General features: G+C 37.5%; 1 pseudogene; it reads right to left on the bottom strand.

Annotated features, from left to right (window-relative positions):
• Window positions 1–12,537: 12,537 nt before the first annotated feature.
• LOC117096790 lies at window positions 12,538–12,630 on the bottom strand (annotated as a pseudogene).
• Between the last annotated feature and the right edge of the window lie 11,028 nt (window positions 12,631–23,658).

Genomic DNA, 23,658 nt, shown 5'->3' on the forward strand with positions numbered 1-23,658 from the left:
TAATGATATTAGAGGGATGAAACCTTTCCCAGGAAATATTCTCCTCTAGGTTGTGTACATTGGCTTGGAAAACACTTCGGCTGTGTTAGTTCTGCCATGTTTGCTCTGCTGTGGTGGCTGCTTTGTCAGTTGTTGTGACAAATCCTAATACCCAGTTGTAAGGACAGGCCAGCTATACCTCTTTTCAATCTGAATGTCCCTGTTGCCTAATCAGCCAACATCCCTGACATGGAAAAGTCATGCCATTCACTAATCTTGGTAATACCCTGGCCTGTTCTTCGGTTTCCGAGACCCATCCATGAGTCCAGTGATAAACCCACAATGACCTGTCCTAACGCCTGTTAGGAACTGCTTTATTATCCTGAATCTTTCAGTGGGGACACAGGTGAATCTGCCAGTAGGATGGTCTGGTCTCATGTAATTTAGAAATAGATTTTTCCTTTTTTTTATTTTTTTATTTCTTCTTTTTTGTTTTCTTTTGTTTTGTTTTGTTTTAGAAATAGATTTTAAAATGTATCAGAAAATCAAGTTTCTCCTCATTCTATATACAAACAGGAAGTCCACATGGATTAAAGACTAAAAGCAACCCTTAAAAATTTTAGGAGAAAATGTAGGCGGCTCTCTCATAACATTAAAGTTAGAAAAGATTTATCAAAATATTATCAAAAGGTTTATCAATTGTAACAAATGTACCATTCTGATGCTGGATATTGAAAATGAAGGAAATTATGCCTACACAGAGGTAGAGGTAGGTATAAGGGAAACCTATGTATCTTCTACTTTATTTTACTGTGAACCTAAAACTGCTCTTAAAAAATTGAGTCTATTGAAATAAAGAAATAACACAGCAAACCATTAAGTACAAAATAAAAAAGAATAAATTTCACGACATTAGCATTTTAAATTTCTATATATTCAACACTATAAACCAAGTTAAAAGGCAAGCAAGTGACAGAAGATATTTACAAGACATTTGAAAAATAGTTGCAATCCAGAATATTTTAAAAATCCTATAAATGAGGAAACTACAAAAGGTCCAGTAGATAGATAAATATAAACCTTCAGTTCACAGAAGAGGAGCTCTATATGGCCAACAAAGATATGTGGAAAAAAGCTGTCACTTGCTGGTAATAGAAACATGCAAATTAAGACAAGATACTCTTTCATGTCCATCAGACTGGAAAATTTTCAAAAGTCTGACAATGACAAGTAATGGCAAGGAAGTAGGGGAGACAGGAAACTTATAAATTCTTAATGACTGATAATTAATGAACATTGACATTTCACTATAGGCAGTATAGCATACATTTGAGAAGAACAATATAAGAGGTTGAAAGAGTACACTGGTATGATTTCGAAAACATTTTTGCACTATCTAGTAAAGTTGGAAATTCAGGACTCAGCAAGTCAACTTCTAAAGCATAAAATCCAGAAACACTTTGCACAGGGACACAAGAATGCTCCCAGAAGCACTTTTTTTTGTTTTTTTGTTTTTTGTTTTTTGTGGTTCCAAAATGTCCGCCATTGGGAGAATGGCTCCTCTTAGTTTCATCTGCCTCAACACTGAGCATCCACTTTCTCTTTAGGATCTTTCCATGCCTTTCTTCATGTAGTTGGAAGCAGGGCACTGACCCTAGCTACTCGCTCCCACTGACATTTCTCTCTCCTCCTCCCTACACTCCCCTATTCCCACGGGGATCTCGTTCTACCTTGGAAAATTCACCTTCCATCCTGTCTCTGGCCAAGACACGTCATCTAGGCCCACAAATCCTCCTTAATGTTCCCTGCTCTGGAAATGTTGCCTGACTTCTTCAGATTCAAGTAAGTGAAAATTAACAGCCAGAAACATTACCTATGTTATGTTTCCCAGGGCCAGTTACCTTCCTGAATGAGGAGGAACAGGCAGAGAAAAATATGTATAGAGAGAATAAAAAGCATAGATTAATAACCTCAGATATTATCTTACCATATTCTTCTCCTGGCAAATATTTGGACAGTGACACCCCCACACGCAAATTGGTGCTTGGTTCTGTGGGTGGAGGAAGAAAGGGAGCCTGGACATCTGGTGAATTTCTTGGCTCACCTGAAAGTTTCTGCTTATACCTGGAGTAGATACACCCTCTTTCATCTATATCCCTTTACTGCCCTCATCCTCCCCACCTTGGGAACTTGGCACAAGTATGGGCAGAACTTCCCCTGAACATAATTAGAGAGAGAGGTGCCCTGCCAATATAAAAGACAACTGTACAGGGGAGGCCCTGTCGATAAGACCCAACTGAAGACTTGGGTCTTCCGGCCATGTTTTCTTCCTCCTCAGTCACCATCCTCCTCCAAATCCCTGTGCTCAAAAAATCAGAGACAGCCACTCATTTCCATTTAGGGGAGTGGAATGAATCTACTGTCATATTGGTGTCCAGCCCTTCTCTCACCCAGCATCCATCAACAGGATGGTGTTCCTCTTCTTTTCTTCTCTGTGCCTTTCCATTTCTGATATAAGTGAATATACAAATGAGTGAAAAGTCAAAAATCCTCCTATACTTCCCTTAGTTTACATATGTGAAGAACTGGGTATGTACTTGATCCCATTTTCTCTTTGGTCAAGCACAAAAGCTGTTTTTAGGTGTTTTTTGTTTATTTGTTTTTTGTTTTCAGATGGAGTCTCTCTCTGTCTCCCAGGCTGGAGTGCAGTGGCACGATCTCTGCTCACCGCAACCTCTGCCTCCCGAGTAGCTGGGACTACGGGCATGCGCCACCACACCCAGTAAATTTTCGTATTTTCAGTAGAGACAGGTTTTCACCATGTTAGCCAGGGTGTTCTCAAACTCCTGACCTCAAGTGATCTGCTCGCTTCGGCCTCCCAAAGTGCTGGGATTACAGGCATGAGCCACTACGCCTGGTACCATGTTTTTAGATTTTGATTTTTTAAATGTATTGGTATTATTCATTTCACTCTGATTTTGCTTTTGTAAATCTCACTGTGTATCATGAACATCCCTCCCATTTGGGACATTTATATGTCCCAACACAACTAAATATGATTCTCTTTAAGAGCTGCATCATTTTCCATTGCGTGTGTGTGTGCACGAACATGCACAATTGCCATGATTTAATCAGTTACCCATTGATGGACATTCAGACAGCTTATGATTTATTGTCACTACAATGATACAAATAGTATTATGTCTATATATGTTATTTATCAAGTGTGATTTTTGTAATAATTAAATAATTTGAATTCCTGTATAATGTATAGATGTTTTAATTCAAATAGTTGCTGCTAGATTTATTTTCCAAAACAAATTGAGGAATTCATGCTTCTCTCATAAAAGTGAGGGAATGCTCATATCCTTGACTATTTGCCAGCATTGGTTGTTATTGCTGGTTTGAACATTTGCCAGACAGGTTAAAAAAATATTGTAATTCCAATTCAGTATGAGAATAGAGTAAGGGTAATGATGTCAATCCCAAACAAAGCAAAGAGTGCCCGAGAGCCTAAACTATTTGGTTGTACACTGGTATCTCTTTCTCTGCTTGACCCTGGCTCAAAACCTACGTTTCTCCATAGAGAGGTCTGAGAAAGTTGGAAAGATTCAGTGTTTTCCTTAGTAGTGTTTTCTTTCAGTTCAACAGGATTATGTCAACTGTTATTACAAGGAAAGGCCATTGACACACCAGTGTAAAAAGGAAAAGGTGGGTCCACTGACTAAGATTAATAAAAGGGCAAACACACATAGAAACAGCTTTCAAACCTAATACCAAGGAAACTGACAGGACAGAGCTAGCCTCAATGCTTATATATTCAGGGTATCTCCTGAACTTTTTTCACCTAATTTAAGAAATATATAACCACAGGACAGCCTTGGAAAGGTCTAATAGTGGTATTGATATCAGAGTGGGTTTTAAAAGTGTATTAACTGTAATCTTACTTTTAGTCTATTTGATACTACTTATTTCAGAACTATTGATGTTTGTGGATATATATATGTATATATATATATATATATACATATATATATCAGACTGTAAGCTTAAAATCAGGAGACTCTTTTATATATTTTTATAATGCCTCAAATCCAGCATAGTATCAAGTACGGAGTATATGCCCCAAGTCTAGCAAAGTGTCAGTACAGTTCTGTAAATGTTGATTGCAGAAACTGAAACACCGTCAGCATAATAAACCACTGGAAATATTGACACAGATCTGTTGACAGATCAGTGCAATGGACTGTATTGTGTTCCAATTCATATATTGAATTCATATGTTGAAGCCCTAATGCCTTATGTGACTGTATCTGGAGACAGGGTCTTTAGGAGGTAATTAAGGTTAAATAAGGTTGTAAGGGTGGGGCCCTAATCTGATAGTACAGTGGCTTCTATGAAGAGGAAGAGAGAGAGACCTCTCTCCTTCTCTCCAGGCATGTGCACCTGAAGAGAGGTGATGTGAGCACACAAAGGGAAGGCAGCCATCTGCAAGCGAGGAAGCAGGCTCTCACCAGGAGCCCAACTGGCTGGCACCTCGATCTTGGACTTCTCAGCCTCCAAACTGTGAGAAAGTAAATTTCCCTTGTTCAAGTCTACCGGTCTATGGTATTTTGTTATGATTGCCCAATCAGACTAAAACAATCAGAAACCCCGTGACAAGTCTATCGTTTTTGATTGGTTTAATGACAATGAATGAAAAAAATGATCACTTTTTTCAAATCATTCTGTAATAGAGTCAGCATCCAAGAATGAATGACAGCATAATACATGGCATGTATGAATTTAAGAATAAGGACTAACCCAAAGGCTTGAGAATAGAATGTAACGAAGTAGGGAAGTGAGAAAAAAAAATATTAAAATGCGCCATAAGTCACATTTAACAAAAAAAAAAAAAAAGATTTTGTTCTATGTGGAAGCTTTTACTCAGCCTACATATTCTTTGATTCTAAGTTTGATTAGCTATGATAAAGTTTGAGAAACATTTCAGCCCCATTTTCTTGGAGTTCACCAAAGATTGCTAAAATATCACAAAGTGTTGCTTTTAAGCTATAGCCCCAATATGTTTTTCTAAACTGGAGTACGGAAACTCATCCAATGTTTATTATGAAGCACATGATCCCACAAAGAAGAAGAAATGTCACTTATTTCTCATATTTGTCTCATATTACATTTTTATAGAAAGTTGGTTAGAAATTTGCAACCCAAAATTAGCAAGACAAAGTCTATGATAACCTCACTCTCACTAGAGATTCCTTGAATAAAGGTTGCCTTTATAGAAGAATTAACTGAAAAATTTGAAACATGCTCTACATATTTACCATTATGATGCCTAAAACGAACATACCAGTATAGATTCAAAAATCTAGATCAAAGGCACTTTTTCACACTTTACTCATTCTTTAAGTAGTAAATAGAAGGATGTTCTAAGCAATTAGCACAGAGATGCTTGACATTTTCACAGCAATCCAATCAACTTAACAGGGGCATATTTACAATGGCTTGGTTCTTCTGAAGGTAACAACTTTTTCTCTTCTTTTCTCTTTTTTTTTTCCTGTTCAAATTTCAGAATTACCTCTCAGTTGCTAAAGTGATACCCTTAATTTCTAGAGCATTCTGACATATTTGTCAGTACCATCTCTCCAACAACTTTAAAAATTGTCAAAGGGATAAATGAACTTTTGAAAACCAAAACTCAAAACTTTATTCTGTTATCCTTTATATTTTATTGATAATCATAAGCCTTATCAATTGGATTCGTCACCTTTCCCTATGGCCAAAACATTGAAAGTAGAATTTTGAGTTTTATTCTTTATTATATCATTTTACTCTAAAATATGTTCAGATAGATTTTTCCACCCTGTGTAGTATTGTACTATGTAAAGAAGATTTGTAACTAGGTCAACATACACTGTTTCTAGGCACCACTAAGGAAATAACTGTGTTATACCCATAATAGAAAATTACCAGAGTAACAGGATTAAAATGACTCATTAGGCCCTTGATTGGGGTGCTCTGTGCTACAGGTAGTGCCAAATCGAGGGCTCAAGGGCTCTGAAGACTCATGTTGTGAAAGTTTCCTTGAGAGGTCAGAAGTCACTCTTTCAAAATACAAAGACTCTTTCAAAAAACAAATGAGAGAATGTGTTGGATCTTGAGAAAATGGGATATGGCCCCTCTTTCTCTCTGAGAATGAACATGCAGTTTGAGTAGTCTGAATCTTGGAGGAAGCAGAGGAAGCTGGTCTACACAACACCTTTCCCTGCATAATCTAGAAAGGTAAAGAATAACCAACCACTGCCCTATAGGGTGAGAGCCACCAGAGTGAGACTGACAGGAGGACATTTGGAAGAAGCACCTGGATCCGAAAAGGAAGAATCCATATATCTTCCATCCCTGTGCCTGAGAAAAAGAACTTTGAGAAAGATCAAGAATTTGGTAGCCTAGAAAAGAGGGATCTCTGCTTTATATACAAATTCTGATACAGTGTCCTACATGAATCTTTTATTCATTCATTCAGTACTTCTTATTGCTGTCTCTGAACTAGATACTAGAAAAGGATAAAATACTGAACAAGCATATATGACTCCTGTCCTCATATAGCTCATATCTAACTAGGACATGTAAATCTGGGCACTGTTCTGTATGTCTTTCCTTATCTACACAAAATTTGTCAATGTACCCTACTTTCTCTATCTTCAAAATAGATCCAGAATTTGGCTGTTTGTCACAAAACATCAATTTGGGTCAAGACACAATAACTTTTGCCTGTATTATTGCAACTACCTTCTACCTGACCTACTGTTTTATAATAAGTTTGTCCAGTTTCAGCATATTCTCCAAAGAACAGACATAGAGATTCCATGAAAATATAATCTATTCACAACCTTTCATTGGCTTCCCATCTCACTCAGGATAAAAACTAAGAGTCCTTACCATGGTATACCAGGACCTACATGAGCTGGCCCCATTATTTCTCTGACTACATCTCCTCCTCGCTCCTCCCTTATTCATTTCTCCTTAACTAAACTGGGCTCATCACTCGTCACTGTTCTTTGAACAGAGCAGGCAAGCTCCTTGCTCAGAGTATTGCACTTCATACACCCTCTGCATGAAATGTCCTTTCCTCTGCTATCCAAATGATCTCAGAGAGCAATGGAGTGCACATGTAAAAGCTTAAAATATGCATTTCTTTTAAAATGTTTTTCAACTCAGGCTATTCATTATTTGGTACTGACCTCATGCCCAATTTGGTTATATTAGCAAAATTCTTTATTATATGAATGCTATACAAGTGCTTTAATCCTGGCTTAAAGTCTTTTTCTCCACCTAGAGGGCATATATTCTGGTTCTAATTCTAACTATCAACACTGTATACTTAATAACTATTCATTTTTGTCAGACCCTGATATTAACATAAATCATAATTAATACAGCCTCACTGGTGGCATCAATTAAATCCACAAATGCTAAAGTTGAACTAATTTTCTTTAAAATTATATCAATTCTAGATGCGATTTTGCACACATATTTGTCTCCAATACCTCGCAAAACCCTACTGATTAAAAAAAAAGGATACAAGTATAAAATACAACAAAGCCATATAAAATAGAACAAAGTCATATAAAAAAGATAACATGGCAGGGAAATGGAGGTGTGTGTGCATACTTTACCAACAAATAAGAAACGTCAACATATTTCTGAAAGATCGAATATAAATAGAAGTGGGTTGATAAAACAAGCAGGAAAAGTTACTACAGTAAACTGCTAAGTAACTGCAAAGTTAAAAGCCAATCATATAGTTGAAACATCTTGCATCATGATTTTCTAGGGCAGTCTTTTTTTCCTAGAATAATTAATAGAAGCCCCCATTTATCTCAAAATATGCCAGTTTAGAAGATAATTAAATGACCATTATCCCTATGGAAATTCAGTTTTAGTTTCATAAGAAGCAAGAAAAAGATACACTAATTACAGAACAGGTGTTCTAGAAAGAATACTAACCCACCTGGCAACCTTCATCAGCTTCTTCCACCCCATTCAGAGTCATGTGCTTTTGTCTCCTGTGTAAAAAAATTAAAAAAAAAAAAAAAAAAAAAAAAAGCCTTTTCTTTATAAACTGAATATCTAGGTAAGCTAATGTTTTGAAGGTGAATATTGATGCCCACAGTAAATCTCTCCTCATCTGGAATTTTGAGACCCACAGTCTAGCAGCCTACTCCTTTTCATCCTGAAGTGAGGAATGCCACTTCCCACTCAACTCTACCACACACAGAGAGAGCTTGCCATCACATCACCACTGCACCAGGAAGAGGGAGCTGCAAGCCAGTCCTCTTCTCTTAAATATGAGTGGCCAGCCAGTGATCACCAGGCACGTAAAGTACACCAGCTGCCTGAGGAGAAAGATCAAAATACCAAACAAAATGACTGGTCGCACGGGAAACTTCACTAATTAGTATTTTTATTATTTTACACAGATAGTTTTTGTTTGGGTTTGCCTACATGTTCTTTCTAAGCTACCCAGTATAGGGTATTTTGTTACAGCAGCTCAAACAAAGACAGGCAGTAATATGGTTTAGCTGTGTCCCCACCCGAAATATCATCTTGAATTGTAATCCAACTTGTAATCCCCATGTGTTGTGAGAGGGACCTCATGGGAGGTGATTACATCATGGAGGCGGTTCCCCCGTGCTGTTCTCATGATAGTGAGTGAGTTCTCATGAGATCTGATGGTTTTATAAGGAGATTTTCCCCCATTCGCTCTGCACGTCTCTCTCCTGCCACCATGTGAAGAAGGATGTGTTTGCTTCCGCTTCTGCCATGATTGTAAGTTTCCTGAGGCCTCCCCAGCCATGCTGAACTGTGAGTCAACTAAACCTCTTTCCTTTATAAATTACACAATCCCAGGTATTTCTTCATAGCAGCATGAGAACAAACTAATACAGGCAGCTATTACTGATATTTCAGATTTACTACAGAAAAACACGCTTGTCATGTATTGGCAGAACTCAGTGTATTAAGTACTTACTTTCTGTATATTGGATATTAACTTTTAAGAAGATTATATATTAGAATTTAACTTTTCATTGCTATCATTCATTGGTTCATTCAACAATATTCAGTAGTTGTCCATTATATACAAAGCCGTGGCATAGATACACAATGTAACCTTAAAAAATGTACAGATTACCCTGATATGTTCCAGGAGGAATTTTAAAAGGGTGCAGCCAGTTAAAAAAATAGTTGGGCAGTTCTTCAAAGGGTTAATCACATAAGTTACTATACGACCCAATAATTCTACTCCCAGGAATATGTCAAGAGAAACAAAACCAAATGTATATTCAAAAATTTGTACATGTTTATGCCAGCATTATTCATAATAGCAAAAAAGTGGAAAAATTTCAAATGTCCATCAACTGATGAATGGATCAATAAAATGTGATGTATTCACACAATGGATACTTGGTGACAGAAAGAAGTGAAGTACTAATGCCTGCTACAACATGGATGAATCTTGAAAATATTTTGCTAAGTTAAACAACGTATCGTATGATTCTATTCACATGAAATATCCAGAACAGGTAAAAAATAGACAGAAATTAGATTAGTATGTGCCACGACTGAGTCAAGGAGTCCATTCCCTTACATTCAACTGTCTCTTGAGATCAGCACAAGAATGAAATTAAGAAATTCTATGTTGTGAGATCATTAATGCAAAATGTCAGTGAATCACAATGTTGAATTGTGTAAGTGGGGCAAGATTTTAATGTCCCAAAGGTTATTTTCCATCCATTAAATAAAAGGAAAGCACTAGTATTCTTTTTGCTTTGTTAAATTATTATCCTTTTGTTCTTTTATTTGTGTTATATGAAACTTCAATAAAATACAAAGTCTAATCAGTCTTCACAAAAAATATTTTCTTCCATCTGAAAATATGCCAAAACAAAAAAGCAGGGTGTGAACAAATAGATATATTAAGATTGGCAGAATTGTTGATAATTGTTGGAAGTTAGGTGATATGGTTTGGCTGTATCTCATCTTGAATTGCAATCCCCATAATCCCGATAAAGCCCATGTGTCAAGGGTGAGACCAGGTGGAGGTAACTGGATCATGGGGGCGGTTTCCCCCATGCTGTTCTTGTGACAGTGAGTGAATCTCATGAGATCTGATTGTTTTATAAGCGCCTGGAATTTTCCCTTCTTGAACTCACTCCATCCTGCTGCCCTGTGAAGAACATGCCCACTTCTTTTTTCTTCTTTTTTCCATGATTATAAATTTCCTGAGGCCTCCCCAGCCATGCAGAACTGTGAGTTAAATTACCCAGTCTTGAGTATTTCTTCATAGCAGTGTGAGAACTGACTCATATAGGAGATGAATATGTAGAATACTTGATGCTGTTCACTCTATTTTTTGGTACATTTGGATACGTTCATTTAAAACAAATAATAAGTAATTCTTATAATAGATGTTTGTGAAGTTTTTCCCTCGGCTTCAAAAGACAAAAACCTCATATTCCTGATCTACAATTGAGGAATGTGGGAGACAGATCACATAACAGAGGTTTTATATAGTGAGAATGGCAGAATGCCCCACAAAGATATTCATGCCCTAAATCCTGAGACCAATAAATGTGTTACCTTGCGTGGCAAAAGGGTCTTGGAATATGTAATTAAGGTTATTGGACTTAAAATAGCAATTCTACCTTTTATTACCAAGGTGGGCACATTCTAATCACGTAATCCCTTAAAAGCAGAGAACTTTCTCTAGCTGCAGGCAGAAGAGATGCAGTAGAAGGAGAAGCGAAGGAGATTACAAGTGTGAGAATGACTCAAAGCACACTAGCTTATCTGGAGATGGAGGAATTCGGGCAACCTTACATCCCTGAGAGAGGCTCTTGGTTCACAGCCTACAGGGAAGCAGAGATCTCACCTCTGAAGCCCAAATACCTGGATTCTGACAGCCAACTTGAATGAGCTTGGAAGAAGATTCTCCCTCAGAGCCTCCAAATACTAGTCCAGCTTGCCAACAACTTGATTTCAGCCTATAAAACTAGGCCAGAGAAAACAGCTGAGCTCACCCGACTTCTGAGCTACAGAACTGTGAGAAAATAATTTGATTGGTTTAAGTAGCCAAGTTTGTGGTAATTATAAGGTAGCAATAGGTCATAAATACATCATACTTTACATCAAAAGACCCAGTTTGCTGAATAATGTTTAAAAACATTTATTCCTAACTCAGAAGGCAGGGCAATGAGAAATTTTTATATTCTAATATTTTACCTGTCACATTGGGAAATATATAAAAAGAAGTTGTGGTAGCAAAATTCATTTCTTCATGGTATTCACTATGATATTTCAAAAGAACAAGCTAACCAAACATTTTTCTAAATACTACAATCATAAATATAATCAGATTCTGGCTGGATTTAACCACATATAGTGAAAGTTGGATTTGAGTGAAGGTATAGATACTCTAAGGTAGCTCAGATGAGAAACTTCTTGTCATTATAATTTGTTATTTACTTTCTCTGTCATTATAACCTCTGTTTAAAGAACCTGATTTTTAAAATCTTGGTTTAGATAAGCAAAAATAATACCTAGAGTAGGTAAACCTTCAGAAAAATGAAAGCATTCATGAGCCCCTCATGGGCATATAAATTGGTCCAAAGTTTAGGGAGAGTAATTGGTGATACATTTCAGAAGTCAGGATAATATACTTGACTTCTGATCTAAAATTCCACACCTATTTTTTTTAGTAATGTATTTTATTCAACTCATTTATTCAATAAATTGTTATTGAATGTCCATCTTACATCAAGTATTTTTTATTCAGATTAAAAATACAGAGATCAATAAGATAGTAATCCTGTCCCCAAGGAGCTCACACACAGTTTAATGGAGATATTACCTGTTTTATATACTTTAAGTTCCTGGATACATGTGCAGAGCGTGCATGTTTGTTACATAGGTATACACGTGCCATGGTGGTTTGCCACACCCATCAACTTGTCACCTACATTAGGTATTTCTTCTAGTGCTATCTGTCCCCTAGCACCCCACCCCCAGTCAGGCCCCAGTGTGTGATGTTCCGCTCCCTGTGTCCATGTGTTCTCATTGTTCAGCTCCCACTTACGAATGAGAACATGTGGTGTTTGGTTTTCTGTTCCTGTGTTAGTTTGCTAAGAATGATGGTTTCCAGCTTTATCTATGTCACTGCAAAGGACATGAACTCATCCTTTTTTATGGCTGCATAGTATTCCATGGTCTACACCTATTTTTTAAGGAAATAATTACAGTAGTGTTCTACAACCCAGTAACTCTACGTTAACATACTAAGAAAATAATGTTAGATGTAGCTTACATAAAAATAAATATTAAAATGTAAAAAAAGGCTATAAAAATTGTCATCATAGCAGAGTATACACCAGCAAAATCGCTAACAACCTAAATGTTCAGCAAAAGTGATAAGGTACACTTACACAATGAAATGCTATAAAGTCAATTAAAAGTATGTTGTCAATAGGTACTGATTAACATGTAAAAGGTTTTTTTTTTTCACATCGGATGGGTAATGTGCCAACGTTTGAATGAGGTACATCTCACACATGAATGAGAAGACTCAAGTATCACACTTATGAACTACAAAAGGATCAACATGTAAAAGTAAAACACATCAACAACAAAATAGTATTACAGTGAAGCATCTGAAAGTATATGCACCAAAATGTAGTTTTTTTTCTGTCAGTCTGCATCCTTTGACATTTCCATTATGATTATAAGCTTAGTAATAATAAAAATTTTATTTTTAAGAAATGAAGTTTATATTTCTGTGCTTTTATATAAATTTCCAGAAAGTTGTTTATCCAATTAGAACAAAAATGATTGTTTATATTTTAGGAAAAATGACAAAATAGCTTTTTATTGGGAGCAAAACATTAAGACAAAGAATATTCTCCCTTTCCTCAGATGTCTGCATCTCTTATATTTAAAAAAGTATCATTAGTTTTATTACTTACCAAAAATATATCTAATATTCCCTCCCACCATTATATCATAATTCTGTTCAAATTATGCACTAAATTTCATTCGTCAGACTCATTCATTTGAAAATGCTGCACAGTTTCAGAGCTTCCACCTCTTCCTTTACCACTACAGAAACTTTATCTGAAAGTTTTATGTCCAAACATTGGCTAGAGAACCAAACACAATTTTATGGGCTCTGAACATATCAAAGACTATGGAACAATTTGACTTCAAGGCAGAAAGGAAGTGAAAATTTAGCTTTTGGAGATAAGTATCTAACTGAGACAAATCTGAAATGTACATTTTATCAGATTTTCCTCAATTTCAACTTTTAGGGCTTGTATTGACTGGCATAGGATGACGTTTTTCATGAAAAATCAAAGGAGGTTCTAGTGATCCAAAGGATTGCAGCATTTGAAATATGTAGTGGATTTACTTGTTGCTAAGTCCCTAATTGCTCCTCAAGCATAGGGAGTAAAAAAAAGTTGGGACACTACCTTCATGATCTCATCTAAACCTAATCGCCTCCCAAAGTCTCCACCTCCTAATAGCATCCCATTTGGGGTTAGTGCTTCAACATATGAATTGAGGATACAGTCCATAATACCTATTTTGTAAGATTGCTTGAGAATTAAATTGAGTTCTGCATATAACCCAGAGCCTGATATAATAAGGGCCCACACTGGATAGCAAGGATTACTGGCAGGAGAAGTTAGTGGGTGAGGGTATGTCAAGAAAACAGTATGAGCTAAGGTACATAGGTGGGAACGGATCATTTGTGTTCAGGCAATGGCAAGCAGGTGAGACCAGCTGGAATGTAATATTCACATTAGACAGAGGAAGGAAGTATCAGAAGATCTGAATGTGCATTGGGAAGAACCTGGATTTCCTTGAACACATTTTTCTTCCTAATTGTCTAATGTTTCTGGCAAATATTGGCCTCTACTTTCTCTCAAAATGCTCATTACTTCCAGAAGAGCAACAAGAGTATTCAAACAACTAGCCAGCAATCATAAAAGTGGAAATTACTTTAGCTGCTCATTCAGAGCATGTCCTAAATCTAATTGAGCTAAGGAAAGTTGAATACTCCCAAGGCAGATGTGCAGTGAAAACCCTAGCTCCAAGAACTCTATTACTGTCTCAAGAGGATTTGCACAATGAAGCTATGTAGAGAACCACATTACAGAGAGGCACTTAAGCTTCCTTTTCATTAACCTCAGAATGTGAGCTGCCTATCATTATGCTTTGAAATTGGCCCTTATGGATTTGTGGTTGGTGTTGGAAATGTCCTTATTTTAGTAGATAGATCTAGTCTTTCAACTCTTTTTGCTTTGTGTTATTATGATTAAATATGATACAATGACACAGTAAAAAAAGCAGGTAAGCTTCAAGTAGCTGAGGTACAAGAAAATAAGGTACATTTACAATCAGGAAATTGGATAACATTCGTTGGTTCAACTGGCAGGTTAGTGGTGTTCTAGATCCTTGCTACTACTCAGAGTGGGTTCAGAAACCAGCAGCAACAGCATCACATGAGAGTTATTAGAAATGCAGCGTCTCAGACATCATTCCACACTTACTGAATCAGAATTTGTATTTTAACAAGGTCCCCCTGTAATTTGTATGCACACTAATAATTGAGAGGTACTATTAGTTAATAATTGAGAGGCACTCACAATTGTGCTGTTGCTTTAGAAAGCCTCCCACCAACACTTCCCTGCCCTCCCAACTCTCATCAGTTAGGAATCAAATTCAGCTGCTAGTCACACATTTGGGGTTTGGTTTTTCTTATGTATGAAAAGTCAGTAGTTAGTGCAGAGCTGAAAGAGAAGCCCCATAATGCCATCAGAAACTCAGGTTCATGCCATCTTTATGATCAGTGATCCCAATATATGTTTGTCACCTCAGGTCACAAGAAGAAAGCTCCACATCTTATCTGAGTTCCAGACAAAAGGAAAGAAGTGTAAAACCAAAGTGCCTGATACCGTTTGGCTCTGTGACCCCACCCATATCTCATCTCGAATTATAATCCACATGTGTTGAGAGAAGAACCTGGTGGGAGGTGATTGGATCATGGGGGAAGTTTCCCCCCATGCTGTTCATGTGATAGTGAGAGAGTTCTCATGAGAGCTGATGCTTTAAAAGTGTTTGGCATTTCCCTCCTCACCCTCTCTATCTTCTGTCACCTTGTGAATAAGGTGCTTGCTTCCCCTTCACCTTCTGCCATGATTGTAAGTTTCCTGAAGCCTCCCCAGCCATGAAGAACTATACGCCAATTAGACCTCTTTTGTTGATAAATTACCCAGTCTCAGGTAGTACCTTTATGGCAGTGTAAAAATGAACTAATACACAGAATTGGTACCAGAATTGGGGCACTGCTATAAAGACACTTGAACATGGGGAAGTGACTTTGGAACTAATAATGGGCAGAGGTCGGAATAGTTTGGAGGGCTCAGAAGAAAACAGAAAAATGTGGCAAAGTTTGGAATTCCCTAGTGGTTTGTTGAATGGTTTTCACCAAAATGCTGATAGCGATATGGACAATGAAATCCAGGTTGAGGTGGTCTTAAATGGAGATGAGGAATTCATTGGGAATTGGAGCAAAGATCCCTCTTGCTATGCTTTAGTGAAGAGACTGGCAGCATTTTGCCCCTGCCCTAGAGATCTGTGAAAATTTGAACTTGAGAGAGATGATTTAAAGTATCTGGCAGGAGAAATTTCAAGCAGCAAAGCATTCAAGAGGCCAATTCTGGCTTATTCTGAAAGCATTCAGTTATATATGTACATAAAGACATGGTTTGAAATTGAAATTTATGTTTAAAAGGGAAGCAGAGCATAAAGGTTTAGAAAATTTGCAGCCTGTTCATGTGGTGAAAAAGAAACCCCCATCTTCTGAGGAGGATTTCAAGCCAATGAGCTGAATATTAACAGCCAAGACAATGGGGAAAACGTTTCCAAGGCATGTCAGAGACCTTCAAGACAGCCCCTCCCATCACAGGCCCAGGGGCCTAGGAGAGCACAGTGGCTTCTTGGGCCAGCCCAGGGCCCCATTGCTCTTTGCAGCCTCCAGACATGGTGCCCTGCATCGCAGCTGCTCCAGCTCCAGCCACGGCTGAAAGGGGCTAAAGTACAGCTTCAGCTGTTGCTTCAGAGGATGCAAACCCCAAGCCTTGGCAGCTTTCAAGTGGTGTTGGACCTGTGGGTACATAGAAGACAAGAATCGAGCTTTGGGAACCTCTGCCTAGATTTCAGAGGATGTATGAAAATCCCTAAATGTCCAGGAAGAAGTCTGTTGCAGGAGCAAAGCCCTCATAGAGAATCTCTTCTCTGGCAATGCAGAGGGGAAATGTGGGGTTGGAGCCCACACACAGAGTCCCCACTTGGGCACTTCCTAGTGGAGCTGTGAAAAAAGGGCCACCATCCTACAGACCCCACAGTGGTAGATCTACTGACAGCTGGCACCATGTACCTGGAAAAGCCACAGGCACTCAATGTCATCCTGTGAAAGCAGCCATGGTGGCTATACCCTGCAGAGCCGCAGGGACGGAGCTTCCAAATGCTGTGGGAACCCACTTGTTGCATCAGTGTGACCTAGATGTGAGACATATAGTCAAAGGAGATCATTCTGGACCTTTAAGATATAATGACTCTCCTGCTGGGTTTTGTACTTACATGGAGCCTATGGCCCCTTTGTTTTGGCCAATTTCTCCCATTTGGAATGGAAACATTTACCCAACGCCTGCAACCCTATCGTACCTAGGAAGTAACTAACTTGCTTTTGATTTTAAAGACTTATATGTGGAAGTGACTTGCCTTGTCTCAGATGAGACTTTGAACTTGGACTTTTGGGTTAATACTAAATAAGACTTTGGGAGACTGTTGGGAAGGTATGATTGTGTTTTGAAATGTGAAAAGGACACGAGATTTGGGAGAGGCCAGGGTAGAATGATATGGTTGGGCTCTGTGTCCCCAACCAAATCTGATCTCAAACTGTAATCCCCATGTGTTGAGGGAGGGACCTGGTATGAGGTGACTGGATTATGGGGGCAGTGCCCCCCATGCTGTTCTCTTGAGAGTGAGTGAGCTCTCACAAGATCTGATGGTTTCATAAGGGGTTATTCCCCCTTTGCTCTTTGTCTCTCTTCTGCTGCCTTGTGAAGAAGGTCCTTACTTCCCCTTCACCCTCTGCCATAATTCTAAGTTTCCTGAGGCCTCCCCAGCCATGTGGAATTGTGAGTCAATTAAGCCTCCTTTGTAAACTACCCATTCTCAGGTAGTATCTTTATAGCACTGTAAAAATGGACTAATGCACCCACAATTAGTATAGATCCTATAATCGACCCCTTATCTCATGATGATCATCATGACCATTTTCCCTGACAGCTCTGACCAATATAATCCCAACAGTGAGGTCTTTCCAAGCCCATTTTAAAACTGTATCAACTAAATACAAGTTAGATAAACATACAAAAATGTTTATGTATTCAAGTGTAAAAAAGTGAGTACTGAATATTTAGTTCTCATATAATTTCAGCGAAACAAACTATCCCTTGATATTTATATGAAGTAATTTTCATTGTTTGGTTGTACACTATATGTTTTGATCTTCTGCTGGTCTCTCCCCACTCAAATATATCTTCCACAATGGCCAGAGTAACTTTATAAAACAGAGATTTAATAATGTCTGTTCATTGGTTAAAATCCATTAGTGGCTGTACACTGCCTCCTGGATAGAATTCAACTTATTACACTGCAAAGAAATGTCCTTCCTGAAAATCCCAATATTTCTTTAGTACTGGGATGCCTTTAGTACTATGGCTGCCCCCCATACCAAGTACTAGAATCTCCTTTAACACCAAGCTCATTCTTCTTTTTCACACATCCTACCTTTTCCCACAACCATGCCTTTGCATATAATATAACGTACCATCTGTCTAGTCCTTCCTCCCTTCTCTGACTGGTAAAATCTTACTAATCCTTCAGGGTTCAATCCGAATACTGACTCTTCAGTGAAGTCATTTCAGCCCTGCTGGGTTAACAGGTATCTCCTGTGTATGTGTGACATTGTTCCAAAATTTATTTTGCATAAGTATCTATGGACTTCACTCTGTTTTGAGAAGTAGTACCACCGGCTAGTATAATCGCTGACACATCATAGAAGTACATTAAATGTTGACTTAATTAACTAATCTGCTCAGACATTCTGAGAAAATGTTCCTCTTCCTCAGCAGTCTTAGTTTTGCTCTTTTCAGGTCATTCAGATGCACAATGGAAGTTATGTTCAAATATACATGTGAAGTTTCAAATACTGCATGATATGATTTAGATCGGTGTCCCCACGCAAATCTCATGTTGAAATGTAATCCCCAATGCTGGAGGTGTGGCCTGGTGGGAGGTGATTGGATCATGGGGATGGTTTCTCATGGTTTAACACCACGCCCACTTGGTGCTGTTATCATGATAGTGAGTTCTCATGAAATCTGGTTGTGTAAAAGTTTGTGGCACCTCTCATCTCCCTCTCTTCCTCCTACTCTAGCTATGTGAAGTACCAGGTCTTCCTTCACCTTCTGCCATGATTATACATTTCCCAAGACCTCCCTAGAAGCTGAGCAGATGCCAGCATCATGCTCCCTGAACTGTACACACTGTGGGATCAAGGAAAAATTAAACATCTTATCTTTTCTTCATAAATTATCCAGTCGCAGGTATTTTTTTTTTTTTTTGAGACGGAGTCTCACTCTGTTACCAAGGCTGGAGTGCACTGGCATGATCTCGGCTCATTGCAATCTCCACCTCCTGGGTTCAAATGATTCTCATTCCTCAGCCTCCAGAACAGCTGGGATTATAGGCACGCATCACCACACCTGGCCAATTTTTGTATTTTTAGTAGAGACGGGTTTTTGCCACGTTAGCCAGGCTGATCTCGAAATCCTGACCTCAAATGATCTGCCAGCCTCAGCCTCCCAAAGTTCTGGGATTACAGGCATAAGACACCAAACCCAGCCTCGGGCATTTCTTTATAGCAGTGTGAGAATGGAGTAAACCAGTGCACTAAATGTTTTTTTTTAATTTGCGAAAATGAAAATATATGCTGTGTGACCATAAAAGAGGGGTGTTTAAAAAAACTGATCATGATGACCTTGAGGAGACTTAATCCATCATTTAAAACCTTTCCCAAAATCTAGCTGGTCACAGTGGCTCATGCCTATAATCTTGGAACTTTGGGAGGCAGAGCCAGGAGGATCACTTGAGCCCAGGAGTTCGAGACCAGCCTGGGCAGATAGGGAAACCCGACCTCTACAAAATTTTAAAAATTAGCCTGGTGTAGTGGCATGTGCCTGTAGTCTCAGCTACTCAGCAGGCTGAGGTTGGAGGAATGCTTGAGCATGCGAGGTCAAGACTGCAGTGAGCCATGATCATGCCACTGCACTCCAGCCTGGGCAACAGAGTGAGACCCTGTCTCAACAACAATAACAATGACAAAAATCTATCCCACAAAGAAAACTCCAGACCCAAGAGAACTCTTACCAACATTAAAGAAAGAAATGATATCAAACCCACACCCTCTTTCAGAGATTAGGAAAAGAAGGGACACTTCTCAACTCATTTTATGAAACTAACATAATAATGATACATGCAAGAAAAGTAAAGATCAATATACCTCATGATAGATACAGAAATCCTAAAAAGAAAAAAATAGCAAGTAGAGTCAAATAATACATAAAAAGGATAATACAACAAGAGAGAGTGGAATTTATCTCAGCAACACAAGATCATTTTAACATTTGAACACTGATCAATATAAATTAACATATTGACAGAATAAGGTGGGAGGGAACATAAATATATCAAAGGATGCAGAAAAGGCATTTGGCAAAAAGTGACACTTGGTCATGATAAAAACTGACAGCAAAAAAAAAAAAAGGAATGAAAAATTCCTAATCAGGTAAATGAAAGTCCCTTAATATGATAATCTGATAAAACCACTTCTACACATTACCTACATTACTATTATATTAACCGTGAGATATTGAAAGCTTTCCTAGTGAGATATAATATGGTAGGGAAACATGACAAAGATGTCTACTTATTACCACCTCCATTTAGTACTGAAATTCGAATACATGCAATAAAGCAATGGCGGGAAAGTGTATAAAGATAGAACGAAAGAAGTAAAATGGTCATTATTTGCAGATGACGTGGCTGTATACATAGAAAATTTTCAGACTATTACAAACCATTAGAATTATTAAGTAAACTTAGTAAAACATCTAGCTACAAGAAAAATGTACGAAAATCAATTATGTTTCTCCTGTATTAACAATAATTAGAAAATATAATTTTTTAAAATTCATAATAGCACCATAAATAAAATGCTTAGGAATAAAAATAAACCTAGGAAAAGTTAAACAAAAACCTCTAAAATAAAAATTATGTAACATTGCTGACAACATTTAACTTCATGTTCTAAAAAAGCCAAAAAAAGAAAAATTTTTAATTATATTTATAATTGACAGACAATTACATATATTAATAGGGTAAAATGGGATGTTACCATAAATATATACATTGCGGAATGATTAAATCAGGCTACTTAGCATAGCCATCGCCTCATATATTTATTATTTCTTTGTAGTGAGAATATGTAACATTGACTTTTAGGCAATTTTGAAATATACAATGCATTATTATTAAATGTGGTCCCCAGACCATGCAATAGATCACTAGAACTTATTAATCCTGTCTGACTAAAACTTTGCACCCTTTGATTAACATCTCCCCATTCCCGATTCCCCATTCCCCATTCATCCAGCCCTCCAGGCTTTGTAACCACTATTCTACTCTCTATTTCTCAGTTCAACTTTTTTAGATTTCACTTATAATTGAAATCATGCAGTATTTTTCTTTCTGTGCCTGGCTTATTCAATTAGCATAATGTCCTCCTGGTTCAACCACATCATCACAAGTGACAGAGTTTCCTTCATTTTTAAGACTGAATAATAATCCTTTGTGTATATATACCACATTTTATTTATCCATTTATCCACTAATGGGCACTTAGGTTGTTTTCATATCTTAGCTATTGTGAATAATGCTGCAATTAACATGGGAATGCAAATATTTCCTTGACATATTGTTTTTAATTCCTTAGGATAAATATCCAGCAGTGGAATTGTTGAATCATATGGTAATTCTGTTTTTAGCTTTATGAGGAGCCTCCATACTGTTTCTCACAATGGCTGTACTAATCTACATTCTTGCTAACAGTATACAAGGATTATTTTTTCTCCATATCTTCACCAGCATTTGTTATCTTTGCCCTTTCTGATACTAGCCATTCCAATAGGTGTAAGGTGATATCTCACTGTGCTTTTAAGTTGCATTTCCCTGATTAGAAATGTTGAGCCTTTTTTTTTTCATATATTTTTTGGCCATTTGTATGTCTTCTTTTAAGAAATGCCTATTCAGGCAAGTCTTTTACCCATTTTAAATTAGGTTTTTTGTTTCTGTGCTTAAGTTTCTTATATATTGTGGATATTAGCCTATCAGATGTATGATATGCAAATACTTTCTTACAATCTGTAGGTTGTCTCTTCACTCTGTTGTTTCCTTTGCTGTTCAGAAAGAAACTTTTTAGTTTAGCACAATCCCATTTGCCTATTTTTACTTTCACTGCCTGTGCTTTTGGAGTCATAGCCAAGAAATGATTGCCGAGACCAATGTCATAGAGCTTTTCTTTATGTTTTCTTCTAGAAGCTTTACAATTTTAAGTCATATGTTTAAGTCTTTAATCCACTTTGAGAATATGGAGTGAGATAAGAATTCAATTTTATTCTTCTGCATGTAGACATCCAGTTTTCTCTTTACCATTTCTTGAAGACACTGTCCTTTCCCCAGTGTATTCTTGGCACCTTTGTCAAACATCAATTGATCACAAATGCCTGGATTTATTTTGAGGCTCTCTACCCTGTTCCATTGGTCAGTGTGTCTGTTTTATGCCAGCACCATGCTGTTTTGATTACCATAGCCTTGCAATGTATTTTTCAATAAGATAATGTCATGCCTTTTGACTTTTTTCTTTTTGCTGAAAATTGCCTTCATTATTTGGGGTCTTTTGTGGCTCTATAAAAAATTTAGGATTGCTTTTTCTATTTCTGTAAGAAGTGATATTGAAAGTTTGATAGAGATTGCATTGAATCTATAGATCACCTTAAGTAGTGTGGACATTTTAACAATATTCATTCTTTCAATTCATGAACACAGTCTAGCTCTCCATTTGTTTTTGTGTTGTCTTCAATTTATTTCAATGTTTTATTGTTTTCCTTATAGAGATCTTTTACCTAGTTAGTTAAATTTACTCCTAAGTATTCTCATGCTATTGTAAATGAAATTGCTTTCTTAATTTCTTTTTCAGATAATTTGTTATTAGAGTATGGAAATGCTACTAAATTTTGTATGTTGATTTTTTATTCTGCAACATTACAGGATTTGTTTTTCAGGTCTAACAGCTTTTTAGTGGAGTCTTTATTGTTTCTATATAAAAGATCATGTCATCAGCAAACAGACAATTTCACTCCATTCTTGCTTATTTGGATGCCTTTTATTTCTTTTTCATTCCTAATTGCTCTGACTAGGACTTCCAATACTACGTTGAATAGAAGTGATGAGAGTGGGCATCCTTGTTCTTGACTGGCATGCTCCCAGGCTAACCCAGCAGGCTTGTACATACCTCCCAGGCCTGTAGCCCTACAGTCTGCCTCTAGCAGACACGCTCCCAGGTTAGCCAAGCTGATATGCACCTGTGTCCCAGGCCTGAGAAACATGCCTACGGGCCACCCAGGATACTCAAACAGCTATGTAAAGCATCTGGGCCCCAATCCATAGGCCACCCCAGGCAGTCATGCTCCCAGGCCAGACAAGCCACTACACAACCATGCCCTTCCTGGCCAAAGTGACAATCCCAGGACCCCAACCCAAGTGAGCCAACCCCAAGTTGGCCAACCACTGTGTGCATTAATGCTTCACTGGCCTGAGAAACAGTTCAGTAAACCCACCCCCAGCAAAGCTGCACCACCACTGCCATAAACTCTCTTAGTCTAGGCTACTGGGACACTTAAAAACATCACTAGCCTAGATCACAGCTGAAAAACCTTAATGGAGACTACACTACTGTATCCACCTTAAACTAAAGTCAATTCACCCCCACTGAACTGACACCTCAAGATTCACGTATACAAATACATTTTTCCCTATGAAAACCCTGTAAAATTGGAAGAGGTGACTGACTATTCCACCGGATGTACAGAAATCAACATAGAAACATATCAAACATTAAAGAGAAAAAAAAGACACCTCAAAATGAACACAATAATTTTTCAGTAACAGACCCCAATCATAAGAAAATAAACAAAATGTCAGAAAAGGAATTCAAGATAGTAATCTTAAGGAAACTCATTGAAATATAAGAGAATACAGACAATTCAACAAAATTAGGAAAACAATTCATACTTTGAATGAGAAATTCAACAATGGGATAGATATTTTAAAAAAATAGAAATCCTAGAGCTGAATAATTCAATCAATAAAATGCCTAAATACAATCAAGAGTTTCAACAACAGACTAAACTAAACAAAGGAAAGAATTTCTGAACTTGG

Source organism: Trachypithecus francoisi, unplaced genomic scaffold (assembly GCF_009764315.1).
Source record: "Trachypithecus francoisi isolate TF-2019V2 unplaced genomic scaffold, Tfra_2.0 Lachesis_group14, whole genome shotgun sequence".
In the NCBI taxonomy this organism is placed as follows: Eukaryota; Metazoa; Chordata; class Mammalia; order Primates; family Cercopithecidae; genus Trachypithecus; species Trachypithecus francoisi.